The sequence below is a fragment of the Hyaena hyaena genome, unplaced genomic scaffold (genome assembly GCF_003009895.1).
Source record: "Hyaena hyaena isolate Hyena2069 unplaced genomic scaffold, ASM300989v1 scaffold_614, whole genome shotgun sequence".
In the NCBI taxonomy this organism is placed as follows: domain Eukaryota; kingdom Metazoa; phylum Chordata; class Mammalia; order Carnivora; family Hyaenidae; genus Hyaena; species Hyaena hyaena.
Window position 1 is genome coordinate 1,107,159 of NW_024081244.1, and position 17,285 is coordinate 1,124,443.

The 17,285-nt window shown below is 46.3% G+C and overlaps 3 non-coding genes across 3 annotated transcripts; 2 read left to right on the forward strand and 1 right to left on the reverse strand.

Annotated features, from left to right (window-relative positions):
- The first annotated feature begins 4,349 nt into the window (after positions 1 to 4,349).
- Positions 4,350 to 4,440, forward strand: TRNAY-GUA. Its single transcript is given in 2 exon segments — positions 4,350 to 4,386; positions 4,405 to 4,440. It is a non-coding gene; the product is annotated as a tRNA-Tyr (tRNA).
- Positions 4,441 to 6,216: 1,776 nt separating this feature from the next.
- TRNAA-AGC lies at positions 6,217 to 6,289 on the reverse strand. The gene has a single exon. It is a non-coding gene; the product is annotated as a tRNA-Ala (tRNA).
- A 2,846-nt stretch (positions 6,290 to 9,135) lies between these two features.
- On the forward strand, positions 9,136 to 9,225 carry TRNAY-GUA. The gene is given in 2 exon segments: positions 9,136 to 9,172; positions 9,190 to 9,225. It is a non-coding gene; the product is annotated as a tRNA-Tyr (tRNA).
- Positions 9,226 to 17,285: the final 8,060 nt, after the last annotated feature.

A 17,285-nucleotide genomic window follows, 5' to 3' on the forward strand; every position in this document is an offset into this window, starting at 1 on the left:
GCCCCTTTATGAAAACTCTGCTAACTTTGTCATTCCTGTGAAGCATCCATAGATAGATTCCTGGCGTTTACTGATACAACACTCATGAACCCTGAACTCCCTTTCTCCCCCTGCAGCGTCTGCTGAATGTTGACTTCTGCGGTGCCATGAGAACTATAACGGGTTATCGCGGAAAAAACAAGGATTACTAATATTAATAAACACATCCCACTGTCAATGAACTTACCGGATTTCTGGCTTATAAACAACTTTTGAGTTGCTCGGAACAGACTGCTTTTTCCTATTACTAGTCCTCAGCTATACTGTTAAAACCTAACTGACATACGTAAAAATTGAATTTCTGAACCTCCAAGGCCAAGGCCGTCCGCGAGCTCGGTCCTGAGCACCAGCTAACCTAACTCCTTTGATAAAACACTTGAACTGCAGAGGGCCTGTGAAGGGGGGTGCGGTAGGGGGAGAGGTCTTGTTATAACTGCCAAAACAAAACACCACAGACTGGGGCTTAAACAACAGAACTTTATTTTCTCAGTTCTGGAGATTCAGAAAGGTGCCGGGTGGTTGGGTTTCTGGTAAGAGCTCTCCTCTGGGTTTGCGGAAGTCGCCTCGTTGTGAGCCCACACCGAGGAGCGAGGGGGTGAGCTCTCTTCCTGTAAGGACACTGATCGCATTGCACCGGGGCTCCAGCCTCACGAACCCATTTAACTTTAATGACCTCCTTATTCCAAATACAGCCACACTGGGGGTTCGGTGTAAACTTCAGTAAAGCTTTCACATATGAATTTAGGGGAGACAAGAAAAACCATCCAAAACACACTGCGGCATTTGGAATTGGGAAACTTCTCTGGCACATGGGAGGTAGGCAAACAGTTGTTGGAGGAATGATTTAGCTGCTTTGTCTTTACAACACTCGACACAACCTTCTATACATATAACAGTGTATAATAAATACTACTAAATTAACTAAAAACAAACAAACAAACACCTTACAGTGGCTTTTCCTCAGGACAGATAATCAGGAAGCAGAATGCACAGACTATGTTCATTACTAGAGCTTGAATGGCACTGGATGGAAACAAAAGCAAAATTAAACGGTTGGGATTCCACCAAGCCAAAGAGCATTTGCACAGTGACGGAAACCATCAACATAATGAGACGGCATTTTCAATTACTGAAGGGGAGAAAATACTTGCAAATGGCGTTTCCAGTAAGGGGCTGATATCCAAAGTATGTAAAGAACTTAAATACCTCTTCAACACCAAAAAACCCCCTAAATATCTGATTAAAAATGGGCAGAAGACCCAGATAGACATTTTCCCAAAGAAGACAGACAAATGGCCAGCAGACACACGGAAAGATGCTCAACATCACTCATCAGGGAAATGAAAATCAAAAGCACAAGAGACCATCTCACACCTGTCAGCACGGCCAGCGTCAAAAAGACAAGAAGCTGCAAGTGCTGGCGAGGCCGTGGAGGAGGAGGAGCCCTTGTGCGCGGCTGGTGGGATGCAAACTGGTGCAGCCGCGTGGAAAACAGTGCGGAGGTTCTGCCAAAAGTTAAAAATAGAAGTACCATATGATGCAGTTATTTCACTAATGGGTGATAACCCACAGAAAATGGAAACACTGATCTGAAAAGACATAATCACGCCTGTGTTTATCGCATTATTTACAGTAGGCGGTACATGGAAGCAACCCAGGTGTCATCAACAGATGAACAAATAAAGAAGATGAAATACAATGTACACACAATGTATATACAATGGAGCATTACTCGGCCATGAAAAAAAGAGACCTCGCCGTTTGGGACAAGGTGGATGGACCTGGAGGGTATAATTCAAATACCGTATCATTTCACTTATATGTAATATCTAAAAACAAAACAAAGAAACAACAAAAAAGCAAACTTTTAAATACAGAGAATAAACTTGTGGTTGCCAGGGGGAAGTGGGCAGGAGCATGAGTGAAACAGACACAGGGGCACACATTTCCAGTTATAAAATGAAGTCAGGGAGGTGAAAAGTACAGACAGCATAGGGAATATAGTCAATACGATTATGATAATATTGTCTGGTGACAGATGGTGACCACACTCATCCTAGTGAGTACTGAGTAATGTATAGAATTTCTGAATCATCACATTGATTCTGAAACTAACATACCACTGCTAATGATACTTCAATTAAAAAAAAAAAAAAACAACCCAAGAGGCCTAAGTGGGCTCAAAGCCTTTGTTCTTTCCATTACACCACACACACTACTAAATAATCTACTGTGCTGCCCTTATTTCTACCACAGAAATCCGTTGTTTACTATTGTGTGAAACAGAGCCTACCCACAGGAGGGTTCAATGCACACATATTAATTGCAGTCTTACAACAGGGTTAAAAACACATTTCACGCAAGTGGGCTCTGCACTCCCCCGGGACACGAACAGTCTGCACCTGGGGTGAGCCGGTCTGAGCCCCCGGGGAGGTCATTACTGCACCGACCCCCCACCCCCGGGGATGGGGGGGTCACATCTCGCTCAACCCGCGGGGCCCGCGGCCAGCGCGCACGCAGGAAACCTTACTGCAGGAACAAAGGAAAGAGCGACCTGTCGCTCGGCAGCGTGGGCCCCACTTGGCACGAAAGGACATTTATCTGACGGAAAATTACGCAGTGCACGGCGCGAACTACAGGACCCTCCGTACCGCTCACCCGCGCAGCGCTGGGCAGAGCCCGCAGGAGCTCCGCGGCCCCGCCCCCCACGCCCTCCCGCCACGTGACTGCCGCGCGTCACGTGACCCCCGGCGCGGCCCCCGGCTCCCGACCTTGGGGAGAGCAGCTCGGCTGCCAGCTCGGCGGGGAGCGCGGCCTTCCGCAGGGGGCGGGTGAAGAAGCCAGAAAAGTGGGAGACCGAGCGAGTGCCGTCGGGGCGCGGCCACGGGGAGCCCCTTCCGGACGGGGGGCGCCCCGACGCGCTTTCTTTTCCTGGGCGTTTGTACCTGTCCCCGCACCCGTCCGCCGAACTCCTGCCGCTTTCCGGCTGTCACGTCCCGGCGCCCGTCTGAGAACACCCTCAAACGACCTGAAGGGACACCCGAGCTTTCAGCTGCTTCCCGTTGTCGGCCTGGGTTGTATTTTACACTGAAAACCTATGGAAAGGAAGGTTGTAGATTCATGTACATGAGTCAGGCGAGATCCTTCACCTACGAAAATACAGGTTGTGCACACGCATCCCAGACTGCCTGGACGCGCCCCCTGCCCCCGTCAAGGCCCCCTTGAGGCCTTTTTAATCTCTGATCTTTTCTAACGTGGAAAATGAAGGACAACTTTTTATTGCACTTAAGTAAGAGTAATGCATTTAACTTTTTGACAGGTGCACTGTGACAAAATGGGAAATAGTCAATACATCTAGAAAACAGCATGTAGTCATGCTTCGGGTGGAGATAATACTTTGTATTTAATTCATTCTCTCTTCAAGTAGCTGTTTCATGAAGACTTGAGGAGGTTAATGGCCAATTTAAGTGATTAACAACTTGCTTTTAATTCTTATTCAGAAAAAAAAAATTTTTCCTTGCGCCACAGGTGGTCTCTGTTCTACTTGCACAAGGGGGCCATTTGTTCCGTTGTGTGACCGTGTAAGGATGTTCGGCGGAATGTGAAGAAGGGCCAGACATTCCTGATGTCGGATGCCGCTGCAGGTCGGTTTCATCAACAAGAGAGGAACAGACCCTTTTGACCTTCAGACAGTCACCGAAAACTGGGTCAGAATCTCACACTTTGCAAAAATGAACTAGTACTTGAAAGACATTACTTTCTACCTTGTGTGAAGATAGAGAAGAATTTAAAAACACAGCTCTGGCTCCCTCTCGATAGGTTCTGCTGCGTCTGGAGTTTGTGTGATGGTCTGTTTAAAGACAAATGTCCGTTAAAGGACATTTTGGAGTTTCGGAGAGTTTAACCCGATACTTATTTTCTTCCTCCTCCTCCTCCTTCTGTTAGTTATCCCGTTAGAATTCAAGTCACTTCAAATCCTGTTTCTAAGTTGAGTCAGAATTGGTTACTTCAATTCATTCCTCTTAATAGAAAACGCTCGTCGCTAAGTCCGTATCTGTTTCTGTGCCTCCTTATTTTATTTTCCTTTTTGCAAACCAGTGGATGCTTCCGTTTCCTTCTTCGTCCTGGGCAGTGGACCTTTTGAGCGTCCGGGCCGAAGGGGTGCTGGATTTAAAAAAGAAAAAAAAAAAAAAAAAAAGCGGCTTGGGCAGGCCTGAAAACCTCACGGCCAAGTGCAGGAACCGGCTCCTGCGGGCGCCCAAGCAGGCGCAGAGAAGGCATCCTCCGCGGGTGCGCTCGGCAGTGTGATTCCTTCGATAGCTCAGTTGGTAGAGCGGAGGACTGTAGTGCGAGAGCTTCCCGGGCATCCTTAGGTCGCTGGTTCGAATCCGGCTCGAAGGAACTCGTGTTTTTGCGTCCTTTTTTAAATCCTCACCCTCAAGAAAGGTATATTTCCGCCACGTATATCCTCGATGTGCGTCCGTTAAGACTATTCCCGTCGTACAACGAATCTATTTTGTAAAATCATTGGTTTCTGTAACAACGAGTAATGCGCGCCATCAGACAGACTTCAGCCCCACCTTTCACAGCTAGCTGGGGCCGCAGGGAAGTCCCGCGCCCTGCCGAGGCGGAACAGAGGGGACCCTACGGGGCTGGGGGTCCGCAGACGCTTCGCGCTCTCCCACCGGGGGGACCCGGAACCCGGGAAGGAAGGACGCTACCTGCGTGGGAAGGACGCGCTTCCTGCGGGTAACCGGTGGGGCACGCGCGCCCCCTGGTGGACTTAGTCCCGAGTCCCTGGGAAGGTGGTTTCCAGGCTCAACGGCTGGCAGCGGCGCCACAGTCTCAGGACGGATGAAATTCAGGGATTCGGGGGGCGCGACTTCACCTTCTCGGTTTCATTGTGTAGCAGCGGTTTTGAACCTTGCCTGAGAAAAGCTGCTGGATATAGAATCGCTTGCGTGGATTTTACAACGCGCCTTTGCCTGGGCAAATTTTGAAGGCGGGACCTAGGCATTGGTAGTTTTAAAAGCTCCCAGGTGACACTGACGTGCGGCAAGGTTTGAGAACCACGGAGAGAAGAGAAACAAAAATTTCAGAATAAAAAGTAACAGGCAAGGCGGAGTAAATGGGTAGGATTTTCTAGGCATTTTGGGAATTAGCGCAAAAGAGAGAGATTTCTCTTAACAATAGAAAGCATTGGCTAATTTCGCGCCAATCTCATCAAAATATATTAATCCCGCTCGCACCCTGTCTCAGAAATGTGATACCAAGCACCTGTGGGAGAGTCCTCACCTGCAAAGATATTAGTTAGATCAAAGTAAAGAAGAGTTGTGTGAGAATTCTGTCCTCGGTGATTTTTTGTATGTTCCTTCTTCTGCTTCAGAACTTTTATTCTTTAATGATTCTCAAGCTTTGGTGTATATCAACACAGAAGCCCAAGCTTCCTGAGTTGGGGTAGTGGTTTGAGAACCACTGCCTAAAACGTATTGTCAGTACCCACATTAAGGGCTGGAGATTGGTCTGAACTGATAGCTCCCGATTAACTTTTTGCTTCTTGAAAGCGGATTGGGGCAAAGGAGTAAGGTAGAAAAATGGTCCCATTTTCTTTTCAAAGACAGCTTTTGGGCTCCGGATGCAGGTAGTCCTGGGCTGAGCTGCTGAAGGAAACACAGAGGTTCCTCACCCTCCCGTAACTGGGCCATATTCTGCCTTAGTCCAGTATCAATGTCAGCATCCTCACCGCCACCTCCAAAGATGTAGCCCGACGGCTCCAGAGAAGGAAAACTACATGTATAAAAAACAAGCCTGAAATATACGTACACGTTATGCGGCTCTTCACCATCTCATTACGAAATGGGAATCATTCATTCCAGTTTTAAGAACTTGAGGTTGCCCTCTCTAGGTCGGATGTGTGGGAAATAGACTGAGCGTTAAAATGTAATATTAATGCATAAATAATTGAAGTGTAGATTTGTAAGTCCACCTGGCAGGGACCAATTTTCAAATCTGCAAAAGGTTTGCAAAACCCGGAAGAACTCAACCCTCCTATCCTAGCACGGTCCGAAGGCCGTCCCTGCTAAGAAATGGGCCCCGCTCTCGGCTGGTAATGTCTCAGCTAAGCGTTTAGAGGAGCCGGAGAGCAAAGGCCAACACGAAGCAAAGAGAACACAAAACTGGAGAATGCGGGCATCGATCCCGCTACCTCTCGCATGCTAAGCGAGCGCTCTACCATTTGAGCTAATTCCCCGCCCGGACACGCCGCCCCGCCGCTCTTCCCGCCGTTGAAGCTGGAGGTCAGTCCGAACGTGTCGCCCCCTGTCTGTAGTCGGCGTCAGCCAGCGGAATGAAACGCAGGGCTGCGGATCGATGGCCGTGCTGTCCCTCAGCGCCGCCTGCAACCTGTCCTGCGGTTCTGGATCCTGTCGGTAAAAGGCCTCAGGGTGCAGCGGAATCCGGCCACGGAGTCCTCAGAAACACTTGTCTTAGAAGTTGGGCAAGAGTTTAACCCTGGAATCCTATCTGTGGAAGCCGGGAATGGAAGGAACGTGCAGGTGCATTCAGGAGGGAAAACTACGTTTCTCAAGCAATGAGGCTCGGCGCAGGCCTTCGCGATAGGTCCTGACACTCCCTGGACCCCTAAATTTTCCATCAGTTGACTCTGCTGTTTCTGCTCCAGAAACAGATTTCCAGAGTCCCTGCAGATATCGCTTAAAAAAAAAAAAAGATATCCCTTTAAAAAGCTGTCTGGCTTTTTAAAAAGTCGCCGTCCGTGGACACATGGCCACGAGGGGGCGCGCGTCCCAGTTAATTTCTCCTTTCATTCTGGCTTCTACAGTTCTGATTTTGATCAAGGGGTGTAAAAGCTATTTCCTCTTTTTCCAAGGTAAACATTAATAGGATGCTAAGATAATTATGCCTGTAGGCTTAGATCCAGAGTCTTTACAAAAAGACAAAGATAGTAGTCACCTCTTTTTCTTCTGGACCTATTGGGTACCAGGTACCAGGTAGTGTGCTAGGTGCTGCTTACTGTAAAGATCTAGCTCTGAAGAGGAGGAATCGCTGGGCCATTTCCAGAAGTCCATCACGTGCAGGAAAGCTGTATGAAGGCTTTCAACCACATCTACACCTTCAACTTCTTTGCCTACTATTCCATCATTAGAGACTTCCTCTATTTGGTTTAGTATTATTTTTTAGCCTCAGTGAAACTGAAGCAAGTGATCAAAATTCAAATGGAGGAGAAACATCTCATTTAAGAGTGACTCTATGTCCCTATGTAGACTAGCCCTTTCCAAGATCCTTAAAATGCCCTCAGCTTTGGCTCTTCTTTTTTGTTTTTCATTGCAACCAGGGCTGATAAAAACATGGATGAATAACTCTCTGAGCAACAAAACCTTCTTGGCCTCCCCACGACTTAGACAAAAGAGTTCACAATTCGGGTTTTCCAAGTGTGTATAGAAGCCCACCGTTCAGTTCAAAACTTAGCTCCAGGCCGGCCTCACCCTGACTCTCCCTAACAGCTGGGTGCGTCCCCCCTTACTCTTTCCCGGACAGAATTTACCCAGCTGCAGAAGTCCATCTGGCCTCCACTCATTTCCCCCTCCCTGTTTATTGGCCTTGATCATGGACTTCCAGCCCCCAAAACAGTGAGAAAAAATAATCTCTGTTGTTTAAGCCACCCGATCTGTGGTATTTTGTCACAACAACCTGAGCAGTCTAAGACAATAACCCTTTTTTAATCTGCCTTGTGATAAAGGAGATGGGACTCTGTAAACCACATTACAGATTGACTGCTTGCCCCCCTTGTTAGGCTTTGCCCAAAGGGAAGCTAGGAGGAGAATGAAAGGCTGGAGGAGGGGAAAGGTGGGCTTACTGCTTCCTGTTTCTTTTCCAGGGACTTCCTGTTCCTCTAAGTGTGGCCCCGGTAATGACTCCAGCAGCGTCCTGAAATTTCACCACTTGTTGGCAACATTTTCTACTTGGTTTTGAAGGCCGGGAAAGGCCACCTGACACTGTCAAGAGAAACTGTCTGCTTCTCAGGATACTTTTTCTCTAACTGCTAATTCTCTATTAGGTTAGGAACATTGAAAGGAAGTTACTAGGTGACGTTTTATTAGTTTCTCATGGAAAGGGACTTCATTACTGAGCTCTCTATCAACTATGTGCTCTCAGTATTTCTTATAGGAGGCACTGGCAATTGCCATTTGAAGAAAAATTTGGAACTTTTTTCAATTATATAGTTTTGTAGAAATCTGATTATTATAAGCATGGATAATTTATAGAGAAATCCACTTAATCTTTTCCTTAAATATATTACAAAGGAAAGCCTTTTTGCTCCAGATAGTTTAGCAAATTCTCCACTTGGGTGTATTTCTGCAGCAGGTGCAAGGAAACTGATCGATTTCTGAACCTCAGTGTTCTCTGATTTCCTTTGGGAAAAGAATATTTATATTTCACTTAGGAATTTTAAGGATTTTTGTTTTATTTTAATGGCTCTGCTATAATTATGCAATATAATATGAACCACCCAAATCATTTACCCAACTAAGAAAATTTACACACACACACACACACACACACCATTCCACATTTTTAATCATTAGAGTTATGAATATACACGATTTCCCATTCGACTTTCGCCGTGGAGTACTGCAATGTGCCGAAACGCGTGGGCCATTGCTCTGTTCACAGCCCAGGGATCTTCTTCAACCTAGTTGTCTGTATTTAGGGCAATCACAACATTGATTCCGCAAACTTGGACGCTTTTAAGAGAAGGAAGAAGTAACCAGAGAGGAAGGAAAAAGTCGGGTCCTAATCGAGGACGTTGCTTTCAGCCATATATTCCCAGGGGAGGAGGACATGGGCCCTTAGGGTTTTTGCTTGAGATCTACGTAAGTAAGATCCTAATGTCTTAATTGTATAACCCAGTGAATTTTGTGTATTTGGATCCAGCTATCCAGATCACTATATAAAGTACATTCGGTGTCTAAGAAGACAGGTTAAATTTGCACTTTTAAAAGTGTACACAAATCTTACCACAGAGACCGCCTGGGCGGACATTATTTTAGGAATCCTGTAAGGGCCTCTCGCAGGAGTCCTTCGATAGCTCAGTTGGTAGAGCGGAGGACTGTAGGTGCGGTGCGTCTGGGCATCCTTAGGTCGCTGGTTCGAATCCGGCTCGAAGGACGAGAATTTTGGAAACCGTAGACTCCTCTAGTGAAGCCACAATAAAATTTAGATCCTTGCCGAACGCAGAAAATAATCCCTTTCCGCGTGTTGCAGTTTCAGAGGACCGGTTGCAATTTCGGCACAGACCTGAACGCGCTGACTCTTGTTTGCAAGCACAAAGTGCGTCGGGAGCACACCGCCAACGTGGCTGCTCTGGGAAGGGCCCCCGGGGCTGCGCAAGTCCTTCCCACGAGTCTCCGTTCACTTTTTACCTGTGAAACGCACACGCTCTGGAGGACCGCCCGGCACCCCGCGCGCGGCCCCGGCCCCGGCTCCCTGCGCGCGGCCCCGACCCCGACCCTCCCCCCTTGCGCGCGGCCCTGAACCCGACCCCCTGCGCGCGGCCCCGACCCCCCCTTGCGCGCGGCCCCGAGCCCGAGCCCCACCTTGCGCGCGGCCCCGACCCTGACCCCCTGCGCGCGGCCCCGACCCCGAGCCCCGCCTTGCGCGCGGCCCCGACCCTGGGTTCCCTGCGCGCGGCCCCGACCCCGACCCCCCTGGGCGCGCCCCGATCCCGGCTCCCTGCGCGCGGCCCCGACCCCCACCCCCCTGCGCGCGGCCCCGACCCCGGCTCCCTGCGCGAGGCCGTCCCGGGTTCCGCGCGCGCGCCCAGGCTCCGGCGCAGGGTCGGGGCAGCGCAGCGGGGAGGGCGCTCGAGTGTCTCCGAGGGCGGCCGCTGGACGTTGGGGTCCGCGCCCGCGCCGGGGGCCCTGTTACCCGGTGGTTTCTGTAGGAGCCTCTGTCGGAGGGATTTCAGACACACCCAGGACACGGTATAATGAACCCCATTGTACCTGCTGCCCTGGTACGGCCACCGCCGTGGCAGCGTCTAACCCCGGATCCGCACCCTGCGCGCACCCTGACCTTTCTGCCCAAACCCCGGGTGTGTCCTCATTTCTCCCGTTCCTGTGTTCCGAAGGGGTGGGTGTGAAGGACGGAAGCGGGACGGAACCAGCCCCTCCTCCGTCCCCTCTGCAAACACACCACGAGTGGGGACGATCGACACCGAGCTGTCACCTTTCAAATGAACCGAGTGCGCGGCTGAGAGGCCGCCCGCACCCTGGGGACGTCCCCGCGCTGGGACGCGGGCACACAAGCGAGGAGGTCCGACGTGTACACGCGGGTTCGCTCTGACCAAGACACCTGCGCTGCTCTCAGCCCGCGGCGGCTACTGCGGAACTCGAGAGCTGGGCCTGTGGAGACCCCCCCTGCTCCCTGCCGGCGGGTGGAGACGAGACGATCCCCAGCTTTGCGCGGGGAACTCAGACACCGCACGCATGTGTGAGACAGTCGTGTAACTTCTCGTCGAATATCATGCTCTGCCTGTTTACCAGTAGTTTGGTGTAAACTCAACGTTTAAAATTAGGTTGAGTGGAAATTTTCCGGAGCAGGAAGGAATTAGGAGGGCTGGGATTTGAAAAGTCAGGCTATCATTTTCAGTCTGTCTGTGGGGAAGCCTGTTCCCAGCAACCAAATGGCTGGCAGAAGCTTCCAGGGAGAAAGCAGTCTGAATTCTGGAATGCTGCTGCAAGAGAGGAAAGGGGAGCACGGGCAATCCTGGGGCGCAGGTGAGGCGTGACAGAGCAGGTGAGATGCCGCGTGTCTAAGAACGTATTACATCCTTTTTGCTGGAGTCCCAACTACTGCAGTTTTCAGTCTTGAAGAATCGTCACAGCCTTTTCAAGTCCCATTCAAGATGTGTGTATTCACTCTGATAAATTTGTTGTACTTTTAGCTCAACACATTTAGGAATTCCACAAAGAGACCGAGCCTATGAGCGGCTGTTTCAGAACACTTTCCTGGACTCCATTTGTCGCAGTGACTGAAAACACCCCGAGCTGTTACAGTCGGTACAAAACGACACCAGGCTGGCGGGTAGACTCTTGGCAAACGTCACTGAACTTCTCAGTGACGTAATATGGACAACTGTAAACAAACAAACAAATATCTTCGAACACTTACCATATCTCTTGGTGCAGAAGCTCACACGTTTTTGTTGAGTATTTTCCTAGGAGGAGAATGAACCTACTTTGCGGAGTCAGACTTTACAATTTCCTGTATGTGTCCACTTGAACAGGGTAGGTTGCACGGCAGTAACAAGCATGCCCCCCTCTGCAGATCACGGTGGCTCGCCACCAGAAACTCTTCTGTGTCATATAAATCTTCCGTGGTTTGGCTGGTGGGCTCTGTTCCCTTCAGGGACCCTAACTTGTGGATCCCCTACAACTCAGATGGTAAATTATTTTGTCAGGGTAAGGGCCAAGAGGGGTGTGGTGGATTGCACATTGGCTCTCACACTTCCAGAAGGGACATTTCATTTGCCAAAACATTTGTGTCACATGGCCACATGTATTTCTTCTTCTTTTTTTAAATATTTATTTTTGAGAGAGAGAGAGAGAGAGACAGCATGAATGGGGGAGGGGCAGGGAGAGAGGGAGACACAGAATCCAAAACAGGCTCCAAGCTGTCAGCACAGAGCCCGATACAGGGCTTGAACTCACAAACTGTGAGATCCTGACCTGCACTGCAGCTGGATGCCTAACTGACTGAGCCACCCAGGTACCCCAGGCCACATCTGTTTCTAAAGGCCTAAGGAACTATAATCTTAGGTATGCTAGAAGACTATGTCAGGAGGGTTTTGAAAAGCAATAATGTCCATTACAGTTCACCATACGGCCACGAATTACCTGCCCACCCTCCTTCCTAAAAGCCAAGTACGCTTGGCTTCTCCTTGAGGGAGACACATGAACGTCCATGACACACCAGTTTGCTGAAAGTCTAGCACCTCTGAGTGATGCGTGGTGGTTCCCTCACTGGGGAAGGACTTGCATTCGTTTCTACGCTGCTTTCCATAAATGTAACTAGGTATGTCCAAATGTGACATCTAGGACAACTAAAACTGTTGTATATAATGCAAAAACGTCAGCTTGAAAGCACTGGGAATTTAAAAATACAGTAAAAACAAATTTGTGTAATTGTATAATAAGCTACAAATAGTAAGTTCTATGGGTAAAAGAACAAGTAACCAGAGCACACTGGGAACCTGTGATGAGGCCGTGTGTCCAGCAAAGACAGACTGCTTAGCAAGAGACATCAAGTTCATGCTGAAGTTTCTGTATGGATAACCAGTTTGTTTCTGTTTTTAATCACTTTTCTTGAAATTTTACACAGTAAAATTCAGGGGCTCCTGGGTGACTCAGGTGGTTAAGCATCGGACTCTTGATTTTGGCAGGGGTCATGATCCCATGGTGTGTGAGATCGAGCCCTGGCATCAGATCGTGCTTAAGATTTTCTCTCTCTCTTCCCCTGCCTCTCTCCCTGCGTGTGCACTCTCTCTCTTACACACACACACACACACACACACAGTAAAATTCATTCCTTTTAAGTCTTTTAAGTCTATGGTTTGATGAGTTTTGAAAATTATATTCAATCATATAACTACCACAATCATCATGATATAGAACCGTTTCATCCCCCCAGAAAGTTTGCTGCTGCCTTGAGAAGCACTGATCTGCTTCCTGTCGTGGTACTTTTTGCAAAAGTCTAGAAATAGACTCCTGCAGTGTGTGGCTGTGAGCCCGTTTCCTTTATTTAGTGGTGCCATTGAGATTCCCCCTTGTCAGGTGTGTATCCATCGTTCATTCGGTAGCCCATGGTAGGGATGTGCTACAATTTGTTTATTCACTCACCAGCTGATGAAATTTGTTATTGGTTTTATTATTATTAATACAACTGCTTGTTATAACTACTCCCGCCCCCCCCACCCCTGCGCCGTTCATACAGTGAAGCCCTTTGGAGATAGGCCTTGAAAGAAGTTATTACTACATTCAAATGAGGCTGGTAGGGTGTGCCTTGACCCAATCTGACTGGTGTCTTTTTTTTTTATTAAACATTTTTAAAAATATTTATTTATTTTTGAGACAAAGAGAGATAGATTGTGAGTTGGGGAGGGTCGGGGAGAGACGGAGACACAGAATCCGAAGCGGGCTCCAGTCTCTGAGCTGTCAGCACAGGGCCAGACGCGGGGCTTGGACCCAGAAACCATGAGATCAGGGATGTTTAACCGGCTAAGCCCCCCAGGTGCCCCTGGCTGGTGTCTTTCTCAGAGGAGATTAGGACACAGAGAGAGACGCCAGGGCATGTGAGTACAGAGCGACTACTGTGTACAGGGAAACAGGAAGACACCCTTCTGCAAGCCAAACAGAGGCCTCAGAGAAATCACCGCTGCTGACATCTTGATCTTGGACCTCAGCCTCCAGAGCTGTGAGGAAGTGAATTTCTGCTGTTGAAGTCACCCAGTCTGCGGGATGTTGTCATGGTGGTCCTCACAAACTATTACATGGCTATAAATACTTCGGGTGTAAGTCTTTGTGTGGACATTGTGTTTTCATTTATTTCCAGTAAATAACATGTGCGCATGGCACTGCTGGGTCCTATGGTAAGTGTAATTAACTTTCGAAGAGACTACCGACTGTTACCCCATGTGGCCCTGTCGTCTTCGGACCGAGAGTTGGAGAGTTTGTTTCTCTCCATCTTAGCACCCGGAACAGTGCTAAGTCTTTTTAAATATTAGCCATTCAGAATTGTCACTCACACAGCACATTCACCCATCCCACCCACACCGATGGGCGGGGCATTATCAGATATTCTAAGAGGTGGGTGGAAATCATGGGGTCAGGACTCGATTTCTGCCTCCTCAATGGGTGTGTAGAGGCATCCCCTGGGGCTTAATTTGCATTTCCCTCATGGCTAATGATGTCTACCTTTCCAGGTAGTTATATGTTGTCTGCACAGGTTTGGTGAAGCATCTGTTGAGATCCTTCCCTTTTTTGCACAAATTGAATCGTTTGCCTCCTGACCGAGTTCTAAGAATGCTTTATACTCGATAAAAGGCTTGTGTATTAGACACTTGTTCTGCAAATATTCTCCCAGTCTGTGGTTTGACTTTTCATTTTCTTAGCAGTATCTTTTGAAAAGCAAACATTTAACATTTCGATGAAGTCCAATTAATCATTGTTTTTCTTTTATACCTTGTATTTTTTGCGTTCTTTGGTCTTTTTACCTAAATAAAGGTCGCAAAGATTTTCTTCTAGAAGTTTTAATTTTATCTTTTACATTTAGGTCTCTGATCAAATTTGAATTAATTATGTTATACAGTATTGATGTAGGGTCACAGATTTGTTTTATAGACAGATGTCCGGTTCTACCACATGATTATTGGAAGCCTATCCTTTCTCTATAGAATTACCTTGTTGTCTATGTAGAAAAATCAGTCAGCAGCATTTTAAACAAACGGTGGTGGAACTGAAAAGCAAAAAAGTGAACCAGAACAGTTACTCAAAATTATCACAGACCTAAATGTAAAATGCAAAGCTATAATATTTCTAGAAGATGACATAGGAGAAAATGTAGGTTAACTTTGGGCATGGCGATAACCTTTTAGATGCAACACCAAAGACATGCTTCATGAAAAAGAAATAATAATTGGCAAGATGGACTTTATTAAAATTAAAAACTTCTTCAAAAAGACACTGTCAAAAAAATAAGAAGAGAAGTCACAGGCTGTGAGAAAATATTTGCAAAGGACATATCTGATAAAGACCTGCTATCCTAAATATACAAAGAGCTTTCAAAACTCAACAATAAACAACTCGATTAAAAATGGGGCAGGGGTGCCTGGGTGACTCAGTCAGTTAGGCGTCTGGCTTCAACTCAGGTCATGATCTCCCAGCTCATGGGTTTGAGACCCACATCGGGCTCTGTGCTGACAGCTCAGAGCCTGGAGCCTGCTTTGGCTTCTGTGTCTCCCTCTCTCTCTGCCCCCCTTACTCTCTCAAAAAATAAATAAACATTAAACATTAAAAAAATTAAAAAGAAAATAAAAACGAGGCAAAAGATCTGAATAGATAACTCCTCAAAGAAGATATACAGGTGGCAAATAAAAGATACTCCACATTATTGTAATGAGGGAATTATGAATTTAAAAACCAGAAATAACTACTCATCTATTAGCATGGCCAAAATCCAAAACACAACACCAAATGCTGGTGAGGTTGTGAGGCAATGAGAACTCTCATTCACTGAGGCTCTGATTTGCATTTCCCTCATGAATAATACTGATTTGCATTTCCCTTGTGAATGACAATGTCGAGGACCGGCATCATGTGGTTATTGGCCATCTGTACATTTTGTTTTGTGAAGTATCTGTCCAAATCACTTGCCTATTCAAAAAATCACTCATTGTCGAGTTGCATGAGTGTGTTATATATTCTGGATACAAGTCCTTCATCGCATATCACCTAAACACTTATCTAAACACCTAAACACTTATCTAAATGTTTTGCATATATTTTTTCCCGATTGATGACTTGCCTTTTAATTTTCTTAAGTGTCTTTTGAGATTTTTATTTTCAGACTTTGATGAAGTCCAATTTATCACTTTTTCTTTACAGCTTATGATTTTTGTGCTCTAAAATTTTTTTGCTTCAAGTTACAAAGATTTTCTCCTAGTGTTTCTTTGAGAAGTTTTACAGTTTTTGTCCTTATATTTAGCTCTTCCTCCATTTGAGTTTTGTCCGTTATGCTGTGTAGGGTCTGAGTTCCTTTATTGGAATGTGAATATCCACTTTTTCCAGCTCCATTTGTTAAGGACTGTTTCATATTGAATTATCTCAGCACCTCCGTCAGAATTAGCTGACCATGTATATACATTGGTATATGCTTCGGGACTGTGCATAGCTTTACAGTGAGCCTCGAAACCAAGTAGTGTTAAATCCTCCAACTTTGTTATTCTCCTTCACAAATGTTTTCTGTAATTTGTATCTTTTTCAGTCTATATAAGTTTTAGAATCAGTTTGATCAATTTCAACAAAGTTGCTCATTGAGATTTTGGTTGGGACGGCATTAAATGTATTAATTGGGAAGAATTTGCATCTGAAAAATGTTGATGTTTCTGATATAGAAATGGTCTTCCCATGAGTTGTTTTTATTGTATTTTTTATTAAATTTATCTCTACATATTTCACACTTTTTATACTCTTCCAAATAGTATTTTGTATTTCAAGTTCCAACTTTTTATGTTAATAAATAGGAATACTTATTAATAAGTAGAATTACAGTTTGTTACATTTGTGTCTTGCGGCTTTGTTAAACTTACTATTTGCAGTAGTTTTACAGCAGTTTCTTCAGCATTTCTGTCATAATGATCATGTCAGATGCAAATAGAGATAGTTTTACCTTTTCCTTTCAAATCTATGATTTTCTTTCTTTCTTCACTTGTACTGACTAGAACGTCCAGGACAATATTGAACGGAAGTCAAGATCAGACATCGTTGCTCTAGACCTGATCTTAGTGCCAAAACATTCAATCTTTCAACTGTTAAGTATGTTAGCGGTAAGGTTTTCAAAATATCTTTTACAGGTTGACAAAATTCCCTTATGTTACTACTTTGCAGAAATGTAATCCCTGAATGCATCCTAATTTTGTCATGTTTATTCTGCATTTACTAAAATAATGACTTAAAAAAATAAAAATAAAATAATGACTTAGTTTTTGTAGGCCGATCATAAGATTATACTGATTTTTAATAAGTTCTAACCTACACTTTATTCACTTGCTTTAGGTTTTTGACACATGTATACAGTCTTATGACCACAACCGCAAGGAAGACGTAAGATAGTTACATCACGTCCCAAATTTCCCTCATGCTCCTTTTTTTTTTTCATTTTTTAAACATTTATTTATGAGACACGGAGAGACAGAGCACCAGTGAGGGAGGGGCACAGAGCAAGAAGGACAGAGTAACTGAAGCAGGCTCCAGGCTCAGAGCCTGACACGGGGCTTGAACCCAAGAACCTCAAGATCCTGACCAGAGTGGAAGTTGAGCAGAAGTCAGGCGCTTAACCGACTGAGCCACCCAGGCGCCCCTTCCACTACCACCCCCCACCACCACCACCCATGCTCCTGCAGTCAATTCTTCCTCCTACATTCTACCTTGGTAACTACTGATGTTTCCTAT